Here is an 8,051-nt window from a genome sequence, read left to right on the forward strand (position 1 = left end):
TTTCCATTTATTTTAAATCAAAAATCTTTTCTGTCTTCTATTTTGGCCCTTAGAGATTTACAAAGGAACCACTAGTATTCCTTTGAGTTTGGATTCCAAACAAGTTTCCCTGGCTAGTCCTTAGAACCCTCAACCAAGATCCATGAAGATCCACTGGTCCACAGTTCAAAATTTTCAAAATTTGCTTGCTGCAAGTTTGGACCATATTTGACATTTTTGGTGAAATTCATTTGTTTTCTTTTCCTAAAAATCTGAGAAAAATCAGGCAGCCTCTAGATGCATCAAGAGGTCACCTCACCAAGTCCCAGCTCCAGAAAAATTTTCCTCGTGCCCAAAACATTTCGTCGAACAGCTGGCGTGCACTGTTACTGTCAAGTTCAGAGTTTCAGTGATCAGTTTCAGTCGTCAGTGTCGTTTTCTTCAGAACCTCACGTCGATCTCGCCAGTAACTATAGTAGCGCCTTGCTCCCTGTTCCCCCTTCTTATCCACCGCGCCGCACGGTCGCCTGGACGGTTGCGGGCGTCGGCGGTGAGCTGGCGGAGGTGCATCGCCCCGTGAGCGGCGGCAGCAGCACTTGCTGCGGCTGCCAGAGAGGCGCAGCGAGCGACGGCACCGTCCAGCACCGCCCACACCACCAGAAGCCTACACGTGGCCATCTTCTTCCCCGTGCGTGCTGCAGCACAGTCGCCGTGGCCTGAGAGGCGCAGAGCACGCTCTCTGCCGCCGACGTGCCCGTGAGGCCGTTCCGTCGAGAGCTTGGAGTATCACCCAAGTCTTACCAAATTTAGCCCTTGAACGGAACCAGTGGACCATCACGATGATGCCCAATCACCTAAACCTCCAGCCCGACCACTGCCTCGCCGTAATCGCCCGCCGGAGTTATCCCGTTTTCGGCAACCGCCTCGGGCCGGCTATAAATAGCGACCCCGAGCTCGCCTTCGACCCAGCACCACCCCTACACCTCACCAGAGCCGCGCCCAGCCACTAGGAGGACCTCGAGGAGGCCTTCGTCCCCGACTCCGGCCGCCCCGATCCGCTTCGGGCTCCGGCACGATTCTCTCCGGTGAGGGCACCCCCGCCTCCCAAACCTTGCCAGTAGCCTCCTAGTGCTCCCACTCTTCTGACCCTAGCCTCAATTTGGCGTCTGCAGCCCTCCTCGGCGAAGATCCATCACCGCCCGAACCACTGTCCGCCGGAGTGGAGGCTGCCGTCGACGTGGTGCTCGCCGACGACCAACTCCACCACCCACATGTGCGGGAGAGCTCGGTGAGTCCGTAGGTACCCTCCTTTCCCCCTACCTCGCCGTGGATCGCCGCCGGCGACCACCGCGGCCCTCGGGCGCCGGTGCGCTCGGTTTCAAAGTTTTAAACCTGACGGGTGGGACCCCCTCGTCAGCCTCTCCCCTTCTTATTCGAACCGTTTTCTGAAAACGCCTTCGGGCAAAATACGTGTTCCTTTGGGGTTGGCGTATTTCTAACCGAAACGTTTTCTGTTTTTATAAAATAACCCCTGGACACTTTCTGTTTCATTACAGATTAGTCCCTGGACTAACACCTTAATAACTTTTAAACAAAAGATGATTTTGAGTTGATTCTTTTTCTGTCATCTTTGTTTTTCTGTCTAGTTTTTTATAATATTTATTTGAAAAATATTTGGAACAACTTTTATGCACACTCGGTATTTACGTTAGTAAGCGATTTCTTTATACCGTAGATACCGGAGGAGGTGACGGAACCGCGAACTTCGCCGAGCTAGACTCCGACTACTCCGAACCAGGCAAGCATGTTTGAACCTTTGATATGATGAGTGTTTTGCATGTTGCTTGTATAGTTAGTGCATGGCATGTTTATATGAGCATCAGTGAGTGTTATATTGCATGCAAGGCAACTACCAGTATGATTCGAAACTTGATGTGATCTTTTGATGGGTGATAACACAATCATGTGGTGACATGAAAGGTGTTAAGATGGTATTGTTGAGGCAAGCCAGTCTTATGTCAATCGTTAAGCTCCCGTGTTAATGTGGATCAAGCCACGTTACCGTCCATTCCCTTTTGTGCTACCACATGTTTTCTGCAAAGAATACGGTTTAGTAAGCTGCAAACCTCTTTCCTCGTACACACCAAAGAGAGGGGCCGGGATGAGGGTTCCATGGCCCTGGATTAAAGCCAGTCATCTGGTCAGGGGGCATGGGTGTTTTCGGTTGGGACCGAGAGGGGGGCACCCCTTAGAGCGCACGATATAAATTTGATCCCATGCTACGCGAGGTTGTAGCCTCCCCGCCTTAAGGTTTTTCTTGAATGTTGCCTAGGGTGATTCCTGGCAGTGGAATGTGGAATGGGTGTGTACTGGTTAGATGTGTTTCTCCTAAAATACCGTAAACGGAACTAGTCCCTTGTGACTACTGAAATCCGTTGGCTGTGGTTAAAAGTACAAACTCTGCAGAGTCAAAACCTTCCGAGTAATCGTGTCCATGGTCAAGGATCTTGGTCAACCCATACATATCAGTATCAGTCTCAATGTCCGTCTCAGCGTCAGTCTCTGTGTCAGTGAAAATCCCCGGTGAACAAAACGAGTGGTAAACCAGGTTGAATGTTATTCCTGTGGATGGACTAACCAGTTTATTATTACGTACATGTGTACTTCCTTGAGATGATTTAAATTCATGAGCTACTTGAATTCGAATAATGAAATATAAGCCCTTTATGTGATGTCGCTCAGACGTCCGACTGTGGCACTCTTGTTATTTACTTTTGATATAAGCCCTTTATGTGATGTCGCTCAGACGTCCGACTGTGGGACTCTTGTTATTTACTTTCGATATAAGCCCTTTATGTGATGTCGCTCAGACGTCCGACTGTGGCACTCTTGTTGTTTACTTTTGATATAAGCCCTTTATGTGATGTCGCTCAGACGTCCGACTGTGGCACTCTTGTTATTCACTTTGATATAAGCCCTTTATGTGATGTCGCTCAGACGTCCGACTGTGGCACTCTCGTTATTTACTTTTGAAATAAGCCCTTTATGTGATGTCGCTCAGACGTCCGACTGTGGCACGCACTGTCATTTGTATTCCAATATAAGCCCTTTATGTGGTGTCGCCCTGATGCCCGACTGCGGCATTATTAATTTATTTCTACCCTTCGAGGTGTCGCTTCAGACACCCGATCGGTCTTCAGTTATTTCATTGGGATTTCGGGAGGACTACCGCCTGACTTCCTTTTCATTTATCATGCAGCACTAATTTTATTATCTGAGTGCGCATTACTAATCTGCTCATGTGCATCATGTTTGCATTTGTTATATCTTATGTCCAAACTGTCTTGCGAGTACTTTCAAAGTACTCACCTGGCTTGTTGATTTGGCCAGATGTTGACGAAGGCGATCTTATGGATGAAGAGTTCGATAGCGAGTCCGACGCCTAGAGGAGTCCCAGTCAGTCCCGTGCGATCCTGGAATTGGTCACTTGTATTATATACGCTTCCGCTACCCAGAATAAAAGTCATCGAGCCTCACTCCGGCGCTCGATGAGTTGTAAGATTTAGGAGTCATGTCACCCACTTCACTGTGACATATCCACCACCACTATTACTACGAGTCAGTAGTTATGCCACCATACTCCTTGTGTCATATCCGCCCTTATGTATATTATATCGGCGTGCTTGTAAGAGTGTTGAGCAACCTCAGCTCAACCTTGTATAATATTTAGTACTTCTGGATTTCTATATCAAGGAATTGTCCACCAGTAAGAAGGATTCTTCTATACTGGTCTGATAAAAGGGTCGGTTTCTCAATAAACGTTTTATTGGAAAACCGGTCCTGACAACCGTAAGCCTGGAGTCGCTAATGGGTATCCCCAGATATGTCGTGGGGAAGCACCCGAGCTGGCGGTTAAGCCGATCCGCTATGCTCTGGCGCTCGTCTTGGGTGTAGCCCAAGACCATCACCTCACTCTTGTCGAAGTTGATCCTAAGGCCGGACATTTGCTGGAAGCACAGAAGGAGGAACTTGAGGTTCGAAATATCCCTGTCCGACCCCTCCACCATGATAGTGGTGTCATCCGCATATTGGAGCAGGGAGATCCCGTTCCCCCCAACCAGATGCGGCACTATCCCCTTAATGTGACCCGCCGCCTTGGCCTTATCCAAGATGGCCGCCAGAGCATTGACAACCATGTTAAACAGGAACGGGGAGAAGGGATCGCCCTGACATACCCCACAGAATGTGGGGAAGAATGGGCCGATCTCCCCATTGTTGTTCACCGCGGTGTGACCCGACGAAACCATCTGCATCACCTTGGTCACCCACCGGTCGTCGAAGCCCTTACGAAGCAGACATTCCCGAAGGAAGGCCCAACTGACCGTGTCATAGGCCTTGTGGAAATCCAGTTTCAGGAAGACTGCCTTAAGGTGTTTGGAGTGCACCTCATGGAGAGCTTCGTGGAACACCAAGACTCCATCAAGGATATAGCGGCCCTAGATGAAGGCCGACTGATCAGGGTGGGTGATCCGGTCGGCTATAGGGGCCGTCCTAATGGTGTACCCCTTCGCGAGGATGCGGAAGATGACATTAATCACCGTAATCGGTCGAAATTGACGGATGTCGGAGGCCCCAGCCACTTTGGGGATGAGAGTGATTACCCCATAGTTCAGCCGGGCGAGGTCAATGGACCCAACAAAGAACTCGTCAAACAGGGCCATCACCTCAGGTTTGATCACCTCCCAGAAAGTCTGTAAGAACTTCACTGGGAGGCCATCCGGGTCGGGAGCCGAGGATGGGTTCATGCCCTTTATTGCCGCCCATACTTCAGCCTCAGAGAACGGGCCGTGAGAGCCGCGTTATTCGCAGGCGAGACGCAACAGTGGGCAGGCCAAATGTCTTGTGCTAGGGCAAGACCTCCCCGAGGGGAGGCAGAGAATAGGTCTCTGTAAAAGCCATCTACATGGGCCCGGATGTCCTCTGGCTGCTGCAGGAGGGTCACTCCGTCCCATAGGAGGGGGATGGAGTTACGACGTCTGCTGCCGTTAGCGATGGCTTGGAAGTAGGCAGTGTTGGCGTCCCCCTTGAGGACTCAATTCTGCGTAACCCACAAGCGCTAGTATACCTCCTCGTCAGTGTCGATGACCATGAGCAGGTCTTCCAAGTCGTACCTAAGCATCCATTCGTCTGCCGAGAGGCCAGCGGCGTCAGCCCGCAGATCGAGGGCCTGGATGCCCTCAAGGAGGGCTTTTTTCCGCTCACGGATGTCGCGGCCCACGTTTGCACCCCACCCTTTCATGAATTGCCGTGACCGTTTGGTGCAGAAATGCCAGGAATCAACGGCTGAGAGGGCACGGTGGGGGGCATCACGCGCCTCGCGCCACCTGGCGACCACTGCGGTAGTAAATCCAGGCTGACGCAACCAGAAGGTTTCGAAGCGGAAGCGGGGCGGCATGGGTGGACGCTCGTTCTCCGAAGAGAGGAGTAGGGGGACGTGGTCTGAACTAATCCGCGTAATCGCCTGGTCTGAAGCTAGGGGGCAACGAATGTCCCACTCAGGGGAGGCGAAGACCCGATCGAGGACCGAGCGAGTCGGATCAACTTGGCGGTTTGTCCAAGTGAACCTGGCCCCGACTCGATCGAGCTCACGCAGCCCCATGTCAGCAATGCAATCATTGAACATTTGCATCCGAGGAAAGTTCACTAAATTGTTGCTCTTGTCTTCTTCCGTCCGAATGAGGCTGAAATCGCCGCCCACTACCACCGGTAGCTGGGCAGACGCTACCTTCCTACGGAGCTCAGCAAGGAAGGCCTCAGAACGGCCGTGATCGGCCGGGCCATAAACCGCAATGATTTCCCATTTGAAGTTTAGAGCCCGCTCGAAGACCTCCATACTAACGAAGAACTCGCCCCGATCCATGCTTCCTACCTCAAAGGTGGCACCCTTCACTCCTAGGAGGATGCCACCCGAGTGGCCCGCACTCCCACTAGAAGGGAGCCAGTGCCAAGCGAACAAGTGGGAGCTCAGATGCTCAAGTTCCGACTGGGAGAATTCTGCGCGCATTATTTCTTGAATGGCCACAATGTCGATTCGCTCGGTTCGCATGTATTCTATGAGTTGGCGGCATCGACCATCTTGGCCGAAACCGCGGATGTTCCAAAAGAGGGCTCGCATCACGCATCCATCGGGGGGCTGCTTGACCCCAAGACACGTGAGGCGCTCTGGGCGCGGAGGGTTGTGGTACGGGAAGGGGTGCGTCCCCGGATCTCACCCGGGGCGGCCGCCGCGAGGGGAAGGGCGCTCGGGGCGGCCCCGGAAGTAGCTCCTGAGGAGGGAGGGAGGCGTGCACGGGCCTCGGCAACGCGACCATCGAGGATTTCCCGTGCACGGATGGCCTCGATCTAAACTAGCGGGGGGGGCAACCTCCCCCCTGAATACTATGGCCGAGTCCGCTGCCACCTTAGCGAGGTGGCCAAGCGGAGCCGACTCCAAAGCAGAAAAGGAGCAAGTAGCAGAGGTGGCCGGGATGGACGGGGTACCTGGCTCGAGGTTCCGGGCAGCGGCCCGGAGCGCAGCCTGCTCGGGGATAGGCAGAGCCGGGCTACCCGCCGGTCTGGCCGCCTCAATCTGAGCGCTGCGGCGCGAGGAGGTCAACCGGCCCCTCCTGGAGTAGGCCGCAGTCCGAGGCGGGAGTGGGGGAGCGGCCACCGGGGTGGTCACCACCGTCGACATCCCACCAAGGGCGGTGCACGAGGAGGCCGAGGGGCGGGTCGACGGAGAGGCGAAACAGACCATTTCAGGTAGACACAGCAGATGAATAAGCTTGTAGATATAATCCAGATGATTCTGGCTGCGAGAAAGATTGTACTCCAGATTGTCCTCTAGATACTTATGCAGACAAGTATTCTCAACTGCGACATGGAGCGGGAGTAGATTCTCAATGACATCATTGCCAACTGCGCACACATTTGGTGATGCACCATGGCGTAAAAGCAGCTTGATCATGTCGACAGAGAACCTTTCAGCAGCTTCATGGAGCGCAAAGTATCCATATTTGTTCATACAGTTGGGATTGGCGTGCATCCCATAGAGCTCAGGTGCCATGCTCTCCAATATGACTTTTGCCCATCGCAGGGCATTGAAACTGACAATGAAGGTTAAGGTTTGTGCGGTGATGGTAAGATAAGATGACATGCCCCAGCCTTCACAGTTCTCGAAAAATCGGAGGAAGCACCGGACACTATCCTTTACAAGGATGGGCTCCAATTCGCATATATGTCCAAGAAGGCATCACGCACCCACTAGTATATGAATCCGTCACAATTGAAAAAGGTGAAAGGCATCGGTTATCCAACTAAAAGCACAACAAAATAAACTGTCTTGTGGTCTATGGAGGTTCATGTATGGCAACAACAATGAAAACAACAAAACCTTGTAACCCAAGCAAGCTGGTGTAGGCTAAAGATAAAACCAAACATGAGGCACCAACAAGGAGGGAAGAGAAACTGAGAAAGTAAGGGGATCTAAAGCTAGCATTGTTCAGGCATGTGAATCCACGTGTTCCTATCGAAGGTTCATATATGACATCAAAAAAACATATTGTTTTAGTAGACTTAAGTACCCTATATAATATTACCGGGTTAAACAAAATAACTAATGTAGCCGTGTCATCAATCAAATTATGTAAATGAATTAATGAAGGTATCACAAACCTGGGGAGCCGGGTCTGGGATGATTATGTCGTTTGCCATGGACTTGGCGATCTTAATATCCCTTTCCAGCATTAACTGAAAGAAAGAATGTCAGGAGTCAGCACTGGAAAAGAAAAAATAAGGCGAGAGGAATATCACACAGATGGATTAGTTATCATACCTCCTCAACCTTTTGCAAATCAAAATCCTCAGTAAGTTCAAAACAAGGGACAGGGGGCTTCGGATAATCATTTCTTACTGTAATTGGTTTATCTTTACCATTAACATTATATTTGCTCAGGGCAAGTAACTCATTTTTCCGCGGTGCATCAAATTTCAGTTCCATCCTTTTTGTTTTCCTGAAAAAAGGAAGTTTAATC

At 51.3% G+C, this 8,051-nt stretch overlaps 1 pseudogene; it reads right to left on the minus strand.

The window, feature by feature from the left end:
• LOC123096570 (uncharacterized) overlaps positions 1-7,764 on the minus strand; it is a 26,044-nt pseudogene extending 18,280 nt beyond the window's left edge.
• Positions 7,765-8,051: the final 287 nt, after the last annotated feature.

Source organism: Triticum aestivum, chromosome 4D (genome assembly GCF_018294505.1).
Source record: "Triticum aestivum cultivar Chinese Spring chromosome 4D, IWGSC CS RefSeq v2.1, whole genome shotgun sequence".
Classification (NCBI taxonomy): Eukaryota; Viridiplantae; Streptophyta; class Magnoliopsida; order Poales; family Poaceae; genus Triticum; species Triticum aestivum.